The sequence below is a fragment of the Balaenoptera physalus genome (genome assembly GCF_965194825.1).
Source record: "Balaenoptera physalus genome assembly, chromosome: 5".
Classification (NCBI taxonomy): domain Eukaryota; kingdom Metazoa; phylum Chordata; class Mammalia; order Artiodactyla; family Balaenopteridae; genus Balaenoptera; species Balaenoptera physalus.
The window spans coordinates 74,681,258-74,698,383 of record NC_138884.1 but is presented as its reverse complement, the minus strand read 5'-3'; the positions used below and the strand labels follow the sequence as shown (position 1 = coordinate 74,698,383).

Genomic DNA, 17,126 nt, shown 5'->3' with positions numbered 1-17,126 from the left:
AGTCGTGACAACCAAAGATGTCTCCAGAAACTGCCAAATGTTTCCTAGAGGAAAAATCACTCACAACTGAGAACTATTGGTTTAACTATATAATGTCTTTCTCATATCCTTTAACCTGTATCCTCTAATGCAGCAGTTAAATGGTTAAATATTTTAAAAATTCTTAACGTTCTGCATCCTTCTTTTGTATTGTATTATGGTCTCTGAAAATCCATGTGTTACACGTCAAAAGTGGAATAGTGGACTGATACCTGGTTTGATGTGCCACATTGTTATTATAGCCCTGAATGTAGTAACTAGAAACCAATGTGTTTGAAAAGTGAGGGAAAAAACAGCACCTGTCAAAAGTGGTGCCTGATAGCTGCTGATTTCTGAGGCCCATGAGACACAAAGTCCATTAGAGCTAGAGAACTCTAACATAAGCATAAATTCTCTAGAACTCTTTCAATATTTTAAGGGTGTATAATTTGGTATTCCTTGCCCTGCAAAATTAGAAGACAGTAGACCTACACTTGATTTATGTAAATTTCCATATTTATAGTGTGTATATTCATGTCCTTGGCAAGACTATAATATGTCAAGAAAAAGACCCCAGTTATATGTTCTACACAGATTTAATTTTTGGCTTCTGAGAACTTCTAGTGCTACTAGATCAAATCAAAGAGAACTTGCTCAAGCCTTTACAAAACTCTTCATTATGCTTATTTGGAATAAAGCAGACATCATTTAGAATATGCAAGCACTGAACAATGATATCTATATTTACAAAAATACACAACCATATTCTGTAGTTAATTGTTTATCTAGAAAAACTCAGTTGGATAAGGCAATATGCACTATTCTCCCACTACCAAAGTTGCTCCTTTAAGTCAGGCACCTGCATTTAAATTAGTAGTCCTGGTTTTGGCATTGGGACATCCAACTCAAGATGGAGCACCTATTAGGGTTACCCCTCATCTTCTGCATCTTTTGTCACAGAGGATTGTTTTTTTTTTTTTTTTTTTTTGCTTTGTTTTCAACTTCTTGATTAATAATGATACAAAATTGTTTTTTAGCATCTTTGCATGCATAGTGAAGGAAAAGATCACTAGAAACGGATTTCCAAGTTCCATCGAAAGAGTCATAGCAAAACATATGGAGAAAAAACCCTAGTGTTTCCAGTTAGGCCAAAAAAGGAAAAGATAAATAGTTTTCTTAAAATATCAAAGTCAATATTTAATTATGGCTAGGGATAATAATGCCCAATGTCAGTGTCAGTCTGTTCAGACGTACAGCGACTCAGCAAAGCAATTTTGAGCCTTTCTATTTCTGTGTAGCATCTTTCAACTTGTTTGACTTTCAGGAGTCCAATGCCATTTCTCACTGTCTGGGCTCTGCAGGGCGCAACTCCTTCTGGAGTCCAGGTCGCTCCCGTTAGTCTCTGGCTCATCCAGGTACCAGGGGCCAGACTTGCATCCCGTGGGGTAGTGACTTACGGTCCCCGGTTCTTGCCCCACGTGAGCCCCCCTGGGAGCTCACCACAGTAACCTCCGACACCACGGGTTCAGCCGGGACGTCCCCTGCAGTGGTAGGGAGGGCACTGACCAATCCCACGCCCTTCCCTGTGCCCGGCTCCGGTTTTTGGGCACCCCCCCTACTCGCCCGGGAAGGGAGCCGTCCGGCGCCTGTCTTTCCTGGAGGGCGCGAAAGGGAACTCGGGGCTCCCCGCGCGCCGCAGCAGGGCCCGGCGGTCCACGCGCGAAGCCAGGCGGGGCCGCGGCGCGGGTCCGAGCGCCCGAGGCGCGGGCGGAGCATGTGACCACGCCGCGCGGGGCCGGGAGCGCAGTGCCGCACGCTGGCGGCGGCGGGGAGAGCAATGGAGGCCGCGGCCGCCTGAGAGGCGGGTGCGCTGCCGGTGCTGCTGCGGAGTCTGCTGGTGCTGCGGCAGCGCCGCGGACTGTGCATCCGCGCCCGCCGCCCGCGCGGGACCGCCCGTCGCCGTCCAGCCCTTCTGCCAGCCCCGGCGCCAGGCGGGGACCTCAGGTGAGCGCCCTCCCGGCCCGCGGCCGGAGCCAGACAATGGGTGCAGCGGGCGGGCTTCTTCCTTCCCCTCGCGACCCGCGGGCCAGGCCCCCGCGGCGCCCCGGGATCCCCGACCTTGCCTGTGCCCTGGGGGCGTGGGCTCGGCGTGGCCGGCCGTGGACTTTGGGGCGGTGTCCCCGCGCGTTGTGCGCGGACCCTCCCTGAGGCACCCGCGCGTGGTGTGCGCCGCTTTGGATCCCACTCGAGGAACCTGCGGACGGGCTGTGCCCCCGGGAACTTGCCGAGAGCGTGGGACCTTCTAATTCCCTCTGTCCTTCCCGCGCCGCAGCAGCCTGTCCCGGGGTCCCCGGCTTGGGTCCCGACTGCGGCGGGGGTCAAAGCGAGACCTCGCCGTCTGGGATCTCGGACGCTGACCCGGCTCAGCCCTCTCCCCGGGCCTGAGCTGCATTGCTTTGTTTAACCTCTGCCGAGCCATTTCGCACAAACTCTTGTTGCTCCAATTCTGATGAGCCACCAGTTTGATGGCTGAGGCAAGACAAAGGTTTTCCCTGTTTACAAGGGCTGGAGTCGAGAGACTGCACGCTGCCAGTGGTGTAAAATGTGTTTTCCTTATCTTCTCCCTGAGGTTTTTCTGGTTCTATAACCCTCCTTTCTTGCAGAGCTCTGTAGTGGCGAGATTGGACCTCCTAACCCTACCGAGACGGTGGGTGGGGTATGGCTTTTATTCCGGCTTATCAGTAAACAGAAGGGCAGACGGCTACATTTGAGATAGTCTCAGAATAGAGGCATCGTAATCATATTATGAATTTCGAATTTTCAGAGAAAATATATACAGACACATTGATTCAGTGGATGGGCGGGGTGGCAGGGGGCAGAAAATCTAGTAACCACCACCGTGTGTTGTGAAATTTTAATATGGTTTTAAGAATAATGGCCCGGAAACTGATCTGGTGTAGGTGAGGGAGTGCGTGTGTGTTGGGGGTGGTGGTGATGGAGAGGGAGTGGTTAGAATACAAAGGATAAGGCAATTTTAGTAAAGGCTTCTTAGTATCATGTGGCAAATTTTCAGTTCATCAAGTTGTCATTAAATCATTGTTTCCCTGTAAAAATCACCTGTAGTAGTTGTTGAATTATATATAAAAAGGCTAACAATTTTTTGGTGTTGTATGTGACTCAGGAATCTGAAAACAACAATTTTGAGTAATTTTAAAAAGTCAACAAAGGAAAGACACTTCCACTACTCCCTCCTTTATGCTATGAGAAAACTGAATCCTAGTTCAATATATTCAACAGAAAATTAGCTGTAAGAAAAAAAGATTTCAAAGGCAGGTTTTTTAAGAAACATTTTGAAAAATGCATCTTATGTAGGCAATATGGTTGCGTTACTTCAGCTCAGACATGTGAAGGGAGGAAAATCAGGCTACTAGATTGCCCCTTTCCAGGATTAAAAGGTAGTTTCTTCAAATCCGATATTTACAGTCATCTCAGAAATGGGGAAACTTTCACTTTAAAGACTTAGCAGTCATTTAGCACTGAATTTGGAGTCAGGAAGATAATAATACTGACTTGACACACTTAGGCAATTGGTTTGAGAAACAAAAGCTTCCACATAGTTCTTTCCAAAAACTATAAAGCACTGTAATAAATGTAAGTTATTATTATTGCTAGGTGAGGAAGCTGTATTTTACAGTTTTCTCTTACACAATTTTGGGAAAATTAATTGAAATTAATAAGAAATTCTCCAGGGTAAGGGACAGTCTGGTATATACTAAGTGTTCAATAAATAGTTGAGGAAAGAATGAATTAATGAAAAATAAAATGCAAATGGATAAAATATGCATACAGATCGAATTGGTTTACTTCTTTTAGTTTAATGAACATTTACTGAAGGCCTACTGTGTGCCAAGAGCTGTACAGACTGTTTCCACACACAGTTTATAATAAAAGCCTGGTGACCTTCCTTTTTTGATCATGTGTGATGTATGTTTCTATGAAGACTGGGGCCCCTTGGGTCACGTTAATGATCATCTCATGTAACTGAGTAGCACAATAGAACATTTCACTTGTTATATGTACAAATACTTTCTCACAATGGCCTGTGGGGAGGCAGGGCAGATACTATCATTCCCGTTTTGTAGGTGAGGAAATCCAGACACAGAGAGATTAAATGACTTGCCAACTCCTCGCCACTGAAGCAACAATGCCAGGGACAGAAGCTCGACCTCACGCCTGGTGCTTTCATCTCTGAATCACACTGTCCTCTCCAAGATACGCTGCACCTCCAGAAAATCTCTCTTGAATTAGGCCTTACTAAAGTCTACCTTTTGAATAACTTTAACGTAAGGAAAAGTTACATCTTATAACCCACTACTTAGTGAAGTGGTTAAATGTGCAAGTTCTGGAGACAGGTGACTAAATTTGAACTCTGGATTTACCAGTCACTAGTTCTGCATCTTTGGCAAGTGACTTAATCTCTCTAGGTCTCAGTTTTCTCATCTGTAAAATGGTGAAAGTAATAGTACCTACCTACTTTACAGGATTTGGGGGAGGATCAAATGAAATAATGTGCTTAGCATAATGCTTAGCACAGTGTCTAGTAGAAACTAAGCATTCAGTGTCAGCTAATTACTTTTATTCTCATTATTGTAATGAAGCAGTGGCTTTTAAACTTTTTTTTTTGGCACAATAAGAGATGAGTTTTACTTCGCCATCCAGTATACAGATACATTACAAGTGTGTTTAATTAAAAAAAATTCATTAATCAGTGCTCAGACTTCCTATGTGCAATGCATTCTTGTATTTTTCATTCTGTTTTATTTAGAAATGCTGGTTGAGATACACTAAATAATTTCATATCCCGTTAATGCACCAGGACCTGCAATTTGAAAAGCACTAATGTAAAGGATAATCAGGTTAATGAGTGCATTAAAGAAAAATCTGTTATTGAATCTTTACGTTTTTCCCTCTAATGATTTACAGCATCTTTTGGAATTTGAATATTAAATTACACTGAAAATAGGTTTTTAAACATTTCTTAGTAATTATAACCATATATTGAGTATTTATTACCGTCTAGGTACTGTGCTAAGCAGTCTATTTTTGTATGTTATCTAATTTAGTGCTCATGACAGCCTTGTAAGAAGGTCTTCTGTTTCCATTTGGTAATTGAAATTAAGACTCAAAGTGGTTTTAGGAACTTGCACAAGGTCACAAAGTTAGTGAGAGTTGAAGCAAGAATTGTTCTGTTTGACCCCAAAGCTCTCTGCTCTTTCAACCTCAACACTGTGTTCTGAGGTTCTCTCACAGTGATTTCTTTAGACATATCATTCCTTCTTTTGCATAAATTTGAATGGCAATATTGAGAACTTACCCGTTGTGGTGCATCTTTTGTAGTTTCCTTTGAAAGGACCCATTTGAAGAAAATCTTCAAGTTAGTAAAGTAAGAAAGTATACTGCATAGACTAGTATTTCATTTTGACTTTGGCTGGTCTTTGATGTAAACATTTTGGAATAACTTCTCAGGTTTTTATGACAGAGTCACTTAATTGGTCAGTTTTATTGTGCACCCAAAAGTTTAATATATATTCAGAACAGACATGAAATAGCTGTGTCACTATAAAAATATTTCATTACAAATGAATGTCAGCTTTTGTTAAGGCACAAAATGAAGACTTAAGAGCTACAAGAGTACTTTATAGTATGTTGATTTGTTTCAAACTCACCAGGCAGTGAAAGTATTTTGTAAAGTACTTGTAAGAAACCACCACTAACTGTACTATTAATTTTTTGTTTTTGTGTTTCACTTCCTTGCAAATGTTTCTTAAATTTTTAGCAGTATTTTAATTTTAATTTTTTGGTAGTTCTGGGACTTCCCTCCTCTTTTAAAAATATTGTGAGAAAGAATTTAGGAAATATATTTTATAAAGAGTACTTTGAAACACAAATAGATAATTTTACATGACAATGGAAAGGCAAATTTCACTGTTTCTTTCACACTTATGTCTGACAGATTCAGGCTCTTTCAGTGTCTGGTTGAATGCGTAGGAGTGTATCTTATAAATAAGATAATTACCAGGTGCTTAAAGATATATAAATACGCTCTTGCTTTTGCATTATAGCTTCCATGTGTATGGAGCTTTAAACTTTCCCCGGTATGTTTAACTAGTTTATTTGTTGAATTAAGGTTGGTATTTTCAAAACTGACAATTTTTTAAAATCAGAGTGTGTGTAGATCATGATGCTATATTAGACAAAGATCAGTTTCATGGTTTATGTGAAACCACATATTTCTTTTCATCAACCATCATTTTCTGTTAAGATTAGATAAAAGTGAGTATATTGTTTCATTTACTGTTGGACATCAGATTTTATCCTTAGATGAGCCCTCAAAAACTTGTTTTGCCCCTGACGAAATTGTGTACAGTTGTCATAAGCTTATGTTTTATGCTTATTTTATTAATTTATTCCTTTTGCCTAACACTTGACCCTTAGCGGATTGGTATAGTTTTTATGAGCATCAAGAAACATTACAGCTATTGAATGGTCACTGTAATGTTTTTATATTCAGGCAAGTAAACTGGGTTCCCATTACATTTTGTACTACTTTTATTCTTGATGTGAAAATTCTTAGAGATGAAAAGAGCAAAATCAATTTAGATATGTACTTGTACTAGTGCCTCTGAGGCGGATACATAGGCATATTTTGGATCTACTTACATGTATGATTTCCACAGTTACATGAGAAGTGCAAGATTACAAGCTCTTAATCCATAAATTTAAAAATTGTCTTAAGTAACTTTGTGGAAATGAAAAAACTGAGTTAAAACATTTAAGAGATGTTGAATGCTTTAGTCACATGTTATCAGAAATATTTAAGAAGCCAAATAGAACAACCGTACGTAATAGCTTTTATATTTTAGTGAGTTTGCATGTGGAAAGATGATTCCATTTAAAATGTCAAAAATGAAATGCAGAAATATTTTCAATCAGATTTTAAAATCTTCACCAGCTCTCCCAGATGTTTGTAGAATTTTTCAAATAGTATTCTTTGAGGCTTGCGTGGAAATTTTAATAAACTTACTTCTGAAACTGGTACTATTTTAAAAATGTGTCTTTGAGGAAAAGATACAGAAGCTGCATCCCTGAAACACTTTGGGAAATACTTAAATTGGAAGTAAGTACTCAGCTCACTAGAGACAGGTTTTTAGAGTAGAATTTAGAGCTGATACCAGCTGCTAAGAATTATTCTCATTAACAAGAAAGGAGGGAACACTTGTAAAAAAGGTGTTGGGCTTTTTACCAGGGAGAGTAGGAATAAGCCACCCAGAGGTCCACTGGCCTGTCTCCACTCCCCTGGTCAGGGATTGGCTGGCACTAATAGGGGAGAAGGGGAGCAGGCGGGAGGCAACAGAGAAACTCAGTTATTGTTTAAATCTGGGATAAGCTGGATTCAACAAATAATCTGTGAAAGTTCTTGTATATAATTGTTAACCCACGCTTTCCCAACTTGGGAGAAAAAAAAAGGAAAGTCCATGGCCCCAAGATCATGGTTTTTGGAAGAGGAAACACCAGGACCCCGTTGTCAAAGCCATTTGTGGTCTCAGGCCAGGGCCACAGCTGACGTTCTTAGGGAAGCTTGCGACGGATTCAGCAGAGCTGGTAAGACACTGCCGATGAATTCCAGCTGCCCTCAATGATTGCATTCCAGCTTTTCTTCATTTTGAAAAGTTCTTAATAAACGTAGAGTGGCTTTTTCTCTACCAGAGTATTATTGTGACAGATGCAGTGGGCTTGCTTGGCACTACTTAGAATGCAGCTGCCCAGGCATGTTTGTGATGGGTTAACTGTTTTCTAGAGTTAATGAGGTCAGGGTCACAGGTTCAATTCCCGGGAAGGCCAGTTAGCTTTGCTTTGTTCTCTGATCTCATATTGTGCTCTTAACCCAGACCAGCCATCTGGCGAAGGCAGATCATTGATCACAAAGGGACTAATAAGCAAGACGGTGTGGGAGGAGTAGCATGAATCTTCCTCAGTGGATGTTGAGTAATTAGAGAAACAATTCCAAAAGCACATGCACGTTTGTGTTTCCTAGCATTATCTTAATATGTGGAAGATAACATGGTCGTCCCATAATTTTCTTTGTCATTTCTGTTGAACTCCCATTTTAACAGTTGTTTTTTCTAGTTCTGAGGTTTTAGAAGTCTCATTTATTTAGCAGTTATACATTGTCTTGAATGTTCTTAACTTCCTTATAGATTTGTAGGGCAGTGGCTCTGTGAGAACAGGGTAAGTCTGACAGTAATAGGTCAGACCACCTAGTCACTTGTTTACAGATCCAACCCCATTTGAATTAAAAAAATAAAAGTTAAAAAAAAGCAAAACACCATTTTGAATGAGAATGAATAGACTGAGAATATCCGGAAAACACTTTATAGTTTTTCTAAGCATACCTTCATCTCCAAATCTCTTATTCTCTTTATTAAAATTACTTCTAGTGTCGAGAGAAATATCCAAGATCATCTAGACCAGTGCTGTCTCATACAGTAACTGGTCCCCCATGTGGTTATTGAGCATTTGAAATGTGGCCTGTCCAAATTGGGAGGAGCCCTAAGTTTAAAATACACACTGGATTTCAAACACTTGGTATGAAAAAAATGTACAATACATCATTGATAATTTAAAAATATAACATGTTGAAATAATGTTTTAGCTATGTTAGATTGGCTAAAACATTATTAAAGTTAATTTTACCTTTTTTTTTACTTTTTAAAATGTACCTACTAGAAAATTAAAAGCTACATATGCGGCTTGCATTATATTTCTGTTGGGTGATGTTGTTCTAGACCAACCGTTCATTTTACAGATGAGAAGGCTAAGTTCAGAGGTTAAGTAACTGAGCTGAGTTCTTTCCATTGCCTGTAATCTCTCCCTGCTAATAGGTTAGGTGTTCAGGAAGATGGGAACCCTTTGAACCATTAAAAGACCATTTAGTGCATGGCAATTATCATATGTTGCAAGATCTGTGCCTGAGTCATTGCATATTAGGTATCATGCCAGGTGTGTGTGTGCACGCGTGCGCGCGCGTGTGTGGGAGGGGGGCTTTGTTTTGTTTATGGTGTTGATATTTAGGCTCAGTTTTACCTTCCTATTATAGGCCAGAAGCCCTGTGGCTTTATTTAGTTCTGAGAAAAGCACATTAAATTATTAGACATTAACAGTTGTAACTCTGGAGTAAATATGGTGCTCAATTGAGTGAATACTTTAATATATTTTGTGAAGATTTCAGACAGTTTTGAATGACCCTTGAGGACAAAGCAGCAAGCTTTTCAGGCTGTATTCCTTTTGGAGGGAGGAGAGCTGAAGTGAAGAGAGATTGCTTAGCCGGTGTTCCACAGGAAGAGCTTATGAGCTGTTAGTGACTGTCTCTTAACCATGGACGTGACTGATGTTCCAGTCAAAGAAGAAATAGCCAGGATCAGGCGGTGCGAAAGCCGTGGCCCCCAGTGGGGGCTTCCTGGCAATTTTGTGACATAATAGTCTTTAATTGGCAAAGATAGAAAGGAAGAAAACCTCAGGACCAAATTTGTTATTTTTAGTTGAGATTTTTGTTTTCCTAATCAACATAGGCAGCTCAGATTAACATCTTAAAGATGTTTACATTATGCAGCTCAGATCTAGTCTGCCTTTTTCTCCCCCTTGCCCACACAGAGTTGTAAGTCACGATCAGTTTGTTATCAGTGACAACTCATGAGCAGCAACTTTGTCAGGCAACCACTTGACACTTCAATTACTCTCATCATCCATACTAGCTAGTGATGTGCACGAACTTATGCTTTTACTAGGGGCAGTGTGGAGGTTGAGAGAAGATAGGCAATTACTTCCAGAAGGGTGGCTTATAAAAATATATCAAGATGATCATTTTTCTATGCTTTTTGTCTGTTGCAAACAACCGGAGTTATCAGAGAAACAAAACAAGATAGCAGTCTTAAATGGTTACCTTGGAGTAGACCAGAAATAAGTAACTGTGTCCTGCGGTATGAAGCTTAATGAAAAGTACCATGACCATCCACATCCCATACAGCCTGAGTCATCGTAAATCCACTTTATCTCACGTCAGCAGACGTGTGTTGAGTGCTGCGAACCGTGGGCTGGGCACCATGGACACAGCGTGAAAAGAACAAAGATTGGGGGAGTACAGGTCACTTGAATGAGAACTTTTCTTGTAGTTTCTAGCTTGAGAAAAGAATGTAGCATTTTTACATTGCTGCAGAATGAATGAATGCATTATGATTTATGTCATACAATTCACTAGTTGATTTCATGTGCTGTCACGTCCCATTTCTAGTTGTAACTGATTTTTTTTTTTAAATTTGGGTCATTGGGACAGTCAGTTGGGGTGCTGGGAGGCTTGTTGTCATGTTGGGAATCATATTGAATATGGAAAGGTAGCACATGTCCCCTGTATTTCTCCTTCTTTCCCTGATCCAGCTGTTCATACCAGGCACTGTGGAGTTGCTAGTGAATATAAAAATGAAGCATTCAGTCTAGTAAAGAAGAAAGACAAGAACGTAAAATGTGCTGTGATAGAAGTCCAGGTGCTATGGTGACTCAGAGGAAGGGGTGACTGTTCTGGGGAAGGAGGAGAATGAAGAAAGATAAGGAGGTTGCTTACAGAGGAAGTGATATTTGAGCTGGGTCTTGAAGGATGGGTAGAATTTTGACAGATGGAGAGGAGGTGGAAAGGTATTCCAGAGGTAGGGAACAGAGTGAGCAAAGATATGGCAAGCATGAGGCCATGGTATACTGAGGTGGCAGGAACATTCAGGCATGGTAGGGAGTGGCAGGAGACAAGACTAGAGGAAGTGGATCAGGCAAAATTTGGAGAGATTTGAAAGGCTGAAGCGTACTGACATTTTTTAGGAGCTATCAAAAGCAGGGCGTGGCATAATTGTGTCTACTTTGGAAGGATGACTGGGAGTTAAGCTTGGCTCTAAGTCCAACTTTCCCTCTAATTAGTCTAGTGACCATGGGCAAGTCACTTTACTCCTCTGGGCCTCGTATAATCTCGTATAAAACAAAAGGATGGGGCAAGAGTTATCCGGTCAGTCAGTAAACAAAGACAGGACTTACCAAGGGCCTGGTCTGTGCTAGGTGCTGCTGTTGGTGCTGGGATACAAAAGCAGACATACAGCCAGGGCCCCTGTACTGTGGAGATGATATTCTGGTGGGAGAGAGGGACAAGAAACAGTACACAAATAGTATATAACACAGTGTCACGTCGTGATAAGTGCTGTAAGGGAAGTCAAGCTGAGCGAGTGGAGTGAGAGGTTTCCACAGAGCAGCTCAGAAAACTTTGGATGAAGTGGAAGAAGCCATGGGACTCTTTGGAATCTCTTCCAGATCTCAAATCATAGGTATAATTAAGTGAAAAGCTACGGAGTTCAATCTCTTCAATATTGATTAAAGTCAGTTTCCAAATAGATGTTGTTCTTACAGTTTCGATCAGGTCCACCAGTATGGCTGTCGATGGACAGACTCTTTTTAGTGCTCCATCTTTGAAAGTACAGCATAATCGACTAAGTACAGCATAATCGCATTTTAGAAAACAGTTTCTTCAGTGTTTTGGAAAAATGCCCCTTGCATGGGTAATTCTGCGCGTTATCCCTCGGTGCATTACCCATCTCAAAGCTTATGGCTTATGGAATGGGAAGATGCTTATTTTTTTTTTTTTAATTTAATTTATTTTTGGCTGCATTGGATCTTTGTTGCTGAGTGCGGGCTTTCTCTAGTTGTGACGAGCGGGGGCTACTCTTTGTTGTGGTGCGCAGGCTTCTCATTGCGGTGGCTTCTCTTGTTGCAGAGCACGGGCTCTAGGTGTGCGGGCTTCAGTAGTTGTGGCTCGCGGGCTCTAGAGCGCAGGCTCAGTAGTTGTGGCGCACGGGCTTAGTTGCTCCGCAGCACGTGGGATCTTCCCGGACCAGGGCACGAACCTGTGTCCCCTGCATTGGCAGGCGGATTTTTAACCACTGGACCACCAGGGAAGCCCCGATGCTCATGTTTAAACCACTAGATTTAGAGTGGTTGTTCAGTGTATTGAATGGCTCTTCTATTGTAATATAAATTAAAATTAAGTGGGAGCCCTGGGAAAGCTCTGTTTTAATTAGAGTTGGAATGCATCTTAGGAGACCATTTCTGCCAGTTATAATCGTAACAGTGGCATGATTTTTTAAAAGAATCCTTAATAAGCTGAATCTTTCCTGAGGTCTTAAAGTTTATTTTGTAGATGATTCTTGTCAAATCAAGTGAAAGGCAGAAGAATGCAAACGTTCTTCTTTGGCCCTAAACCTTTTTCTTGGAGATGTGAAACAGCTGAGCAGTAATCCGCAGAAGAGCATGCTTTAAACTGGCTTGTTGTTGAACATGAGCTATGAGCTTGGGCAATCTGGACTTACTATTTAGTGAGGACCATTCACATAGATTTTTTTTTTCCTCACATAGAGTTTTAAATTGATTTCCCACAAATTATGTCTGCAGCGTTGGGAAGCTAGAGTGGTAGACTGTACTTTCAGAGATGGTGTAAGATGTGATCCCTGGCCTCCGCTGGCATGGAATCCAGGCTGTTGCTTTGTCTCCTTGCCTAGTAGTTCACAGCCAGTGAGACTGGCCCCACCTGAATTATTTAACTCATCTTATCCTTTAAGATAATTACAAGGAGTTGTTCTAGAACTAAATGACTTACAAATTTGGGGTTTGCATATACATTTTTGTCTTTTCTTCATTTTCACTTTTACCGAAGATAGAAATACCTCCTGGTCTTTGGTTCTGCCTGCTGGTTTTTTATAATCCCTGCTCTGGATTACCTCATTCTGCCAGTCTCTGTTGCAATATGATTTTTAAAAAAATTTTTTTTTTTATTTATGGCTGTGTTGGGTCTTCGTTTCTGTGCAAGGGCTTTCTCTAGTTGCGGCAAGTGGGGGCCACTCTTCATCGCGGTGCGCGGGCCTCTCACTGTCGCGGCCTCTCCCGTTGTGGAGCACAGGCTCCAGACGCGCAGGCTCGGTAGTTGTGGCTCACGGGCTTAGTTGCTCCGCAGCATGTGGGATCTTCCCAGACTAGGGCTCGAACCCGTGTCCCCTGCATTGGCAGGTGGATTCTTAACCACTGCGCCACCAGGGAAGCCCTATTGTTTTAAAATTAAATTTTCATTATAATTCCCTCATGCATCTGTCTTCCTGAGAATGTTTTGTTGTTTGGTATAGCTTAAGAAAGAGAAAGGAAGGCAAGGAAGGAAGGAAAGGAGGGAAAGAAGAAAGGGAATTCTGTTTGGACACTGTACTAACAGGTCATGTTAGTATTTGATTTGCTCATTATATATGAATTTACAATATTCTGCTTTTTTTCCTTCAAATGTTAAAAATATTTTTTATTATGGTAAAATATTTATAACAAAATGTATCATTTTAACCATTTTTAAGTGTACAGTTTATTAGCATTAAGTACATTCAAAATGTTATGCAAAAAAAAAAATAAAAGGTTGGGGGGAATTCCCTGGTCGTCCAGTGGTTAGGACTCCGTGCTTCCACTGCCCGGGGCCCAGGTTCCATACCTGGTCGGGGAACTAAGATCCTGCAAGCTACACTGTGTGGCCAAAAAACAAAAAAAGTCATGCAACCATCACCTTTATCCATTTCCAGAACTTTTTCACATTCCAGACAGAAACTCTGTATCTGTTAAACGATAACTCTTCATTCCCCCCATCCCCTGGTAACCTCTATTCTTCTTTCTGTCTCTGTGAATTTTCTATGAATTCTAGGTACCTCATAGAAGTGGGATCATATAATATTTGTCCTTTTGTGGCTGACTTATTTCACTTAGAATACTGTTTTCAAGGTTCATTTATGTCGTAGCAAGTATCAGACCTTTATTCCTTTTTATGGCTGAATAAGATTCCACTGTGTGTGTGTGTGTGTGTGTGTGTGTGTGTGTATACATTTAAAAAAATCCATTCATCTGTTGATAGACATCTGGGTGTTTCCACCTTTTGGTTATTGTGAATAATGCTGCTATGAACATTGTTATATAGTATCTGATTGAGTCCCTGCTTTCTATTCTTTTGGATATATAGGTAGGAGTGGAATTGCTGGGTCGTATGGTAATTCTTTGTTTAACCTTTTAAGGACCTGCCAAATTGTTTTCCATGGTGACTATACCATTTTAAATTCCCACCAGCAATGTACAAGGGTTTCAGTTTCTCCACAGCCTCACTGGTGTTGCTTGTTATAACAATTAATATTCCATTGTATGTATATACCACATTTTGTTTATTCATTCATCTGTCAGTGAAAACTTGTGTTACTCCCATGGGTGGTTTTTTTTTTTGTTGTTGGCTGTGCCATGCGACATGTGGGATCTTAGTTCCCTGACCAGGGGTCGAACCCGTGCACCCTGCAGTGGAAGTGCAAAGCCCTGACCACTGGACTGCCAGGGAATTCCCTCCATATCTTAGCTATAGTAAATAATGCTGCCATGAACAAGGGTGTATAAATATCTCTTTGAGAACCTGCTTTCAGTTCTTTTGGATATATACCCAGAAATGAATTGCTGGATCATATGGTAATTCTATTTTTAATTTTTTGAGGCGCCACCATACTGTTTTCCAGTGTGGCTATACCATTTTACATTCCTACCGGCAGTGCACAAGGGTTCCAATTTCTCTACATCCTCACCAGTACTTATTGTCTTTTGTTTTTTCATAATAGTCATCCTGACAGGTGTGAAGTGATATCTCACTGTGGTTTTGATTTGCATTTCCCTAAGGATTAGTTACATTGAGCATCTTATCATGTGCTTATTGTCCATTCCTATATCTTCTTTGGAGAAGTGTCTATTCAAGTCCTTTGCCCTCTTTTTTTATAAATTTATTTATTTATTTATTTTTGGCTGCGTTGGGTCTTCGTTTCTGTGCAAGGGCCCTCTCCAGTTGCAGCGAGTGGGGCCACTCTTCATCGCGGTGCGCGGGCCTCTCACCATCGCGGCCTCTCTTGTTGCGGAGCACAGGCTCCAGACGCGCAGGCTCAGCAGCTGTGGCTCACGGGCCCAGCCGCTCCGCGGCATGTGGGATCTTCCCAGACCGGGGCACGAACCCGTGTCCCCTGCATTGGCAGGCAGATTCTCAACCACTGCGCCACCAGGGAAGCCCTGCCCTCTTTTGAATCAAATTGTTTGCTTTTTTTGTTGTTGAGTTTTAGGAGTTCTCTATATATTCTGGATATCAATCCCTTACCAGGTATATGATTTGCAGATATTTTCTTCCATTCTGTGGTTGCCTTTTTACTCAGTGGGTAGTGCCTTTTAATGCACAAAATTTAAGTTTTCATGAAGTCCAATTTGTCTATTTTTTCTTTTGTTACCTGTGTCTTTGGTGTCATATCCAAGAAATCATTGCCAAATCCAATATTGTGAAGCTTTTGTCCTGTGATTTCTTCTAAGAGTTTTATTGTTTTAGGTCTTACATTTTGATCCTTGATTCATTTTGAGTTAATTTTTGTATTGGTGTTAGGCAAGGGTCCAACTTCATTTTTCTGCAGGTGGATATCAAGTTTTTCTAGCACCATTTGTTGAAAAGACTGTTCTTTCCATATTGAATGGTGTTAGTGCCCTTGTCAAAAATCATTTGACCCTATATGTAAGAGTTTATTTCTGGGCTCTGTGTTGTATTCCATTGGTCTATATATCTGTCCTTAATGCCAATACTACACTGTTTGGATTACTGTAGCTTTGTAGTAAGTTTTGAAATTCAGAAATGTGAATCTCCCAGTTTTGTACTTCTTTTTCAAGATCGTTTTGGCTACTTGGGGCTCCTAGAGATTCCATATGAATTTTAGGATGAGTTTTCCATGTCTGCCAAAAAACATCATTGGGATTTTGATAGGGATTACACTGAGTCTGTAGATAGCTTTGAGTAGTATTAACATTTTAACAATATCAGGTCTTCTAATCCATGAACATGGGATGTGTTTCCATTTATTTATGTCTTCTTTAATTTCTTCCAGCAGTGTTTTGCAGTTTTCATTGTACAAGTCTACACCTCTTTGGTTAAGTTAATTGTGAAGTATTTTATTCTTTTTGATGCTAATGTAAATGGAATTGTTTTTGTAATTTCCTTTTCAGATTGTTCATTGTTTGTGTGTAGAAATACAGCTGATTTTTGTGTGCTGACTTTGTATCCTTCTACTTCGCTGAGTTCATTTATTAGTTCTAACAGCTTTTTTTGTGGAGTCTTTATGATTTTCTAGATCTATCATTTGTAAACAGATAATTTTACATCTTTCTTTCCAGTTTGGATGCCTTTTTTTCTTTTTCTTGCTTAATTGCTCTGGCTAGAACTTCCAGTACTATGTTGAATAGAAGTGGTGAAAGCAGACATCCTTATGTTCTTGCTGATATTAGGGGGAAAACTTTCCGTCTTTTACCATTGAATATGATGTTTGCTGTGGGTTTTTAATATATGGCTTTTATTATGTTGAGGTAGTTTCCTTCTATTCCTTCTATTTCTATTTGGTTGTGTTTTTTTTTATCATGAAAGGGTGTTAGATTTTGTCAAATGTTTTTTCTGCATCAGTTGAGATGATCATGTGGTATTTTTCTTTTCTTGCTAGTATTTTATTGTGGATTTTTGCATCAGTGTTCCTAAGAGATACTGGTCTATAGTTTTCTTTTCTTGTAGTGTCTTTGGCTTTGGTATCAGGGTTATGTTGGCCTCATAGAATGGGTTAGGAAGTGTTGCCTCCTCTTGAATTTTCTGGAAAAGTTTGAGGTTTGATTGGTATTAGTTCTTCTTTAAATGTTTGGTAGAATTCACCAGTGAAGCTGTCAGGTCTAGGACTTTTTCTTTGTTAGGAAATTTTTGATTACTGATTTTTTTTCCTTACTTGTTATAGGTCTATTCAGATTTTCTATTTTTTCATGATTTAATCTTGGTAGGTTTTTTGTTTCAAGGAGTTTGTCCATTTCATCTAGGTTATTCAATTTTTTGGCATACAGTTGTTCATAGTACTTTCTTATAATATATTTTATATGTATAGAATCAGTATTAATGACCCCCA

The 17,126-nt window shown here is 40.4% G+C and overlaps 1 protein-coding gene across 2 annotated transcripts in view; it reads left to right on the top strand.

Moving 5' to 3' along the window:
- The first annotated feature begins 1,587 nt into the window (after positions 1 to 1,587).
- CRACD (capping protein inhibiting regulator of actin dynamics) overlaps positions 1,588 to 17,126 on the top strand; it is a 384,229-nt gene continuing 368,690 nt past the window's right edge. The window contains exon 1 of one of the 2 annotated variants that reach the window (XM_082464423.1): positions 1,588 to 2,022. The gene's annotated coding sequence lies outside the window, so the exon portion shown is untranslated. The remainder of the gene's footprint in view (positions 2,023 to 17,126) is intronic. The other variant, XM_082464424.1, reaches the window with a different exon arrangement.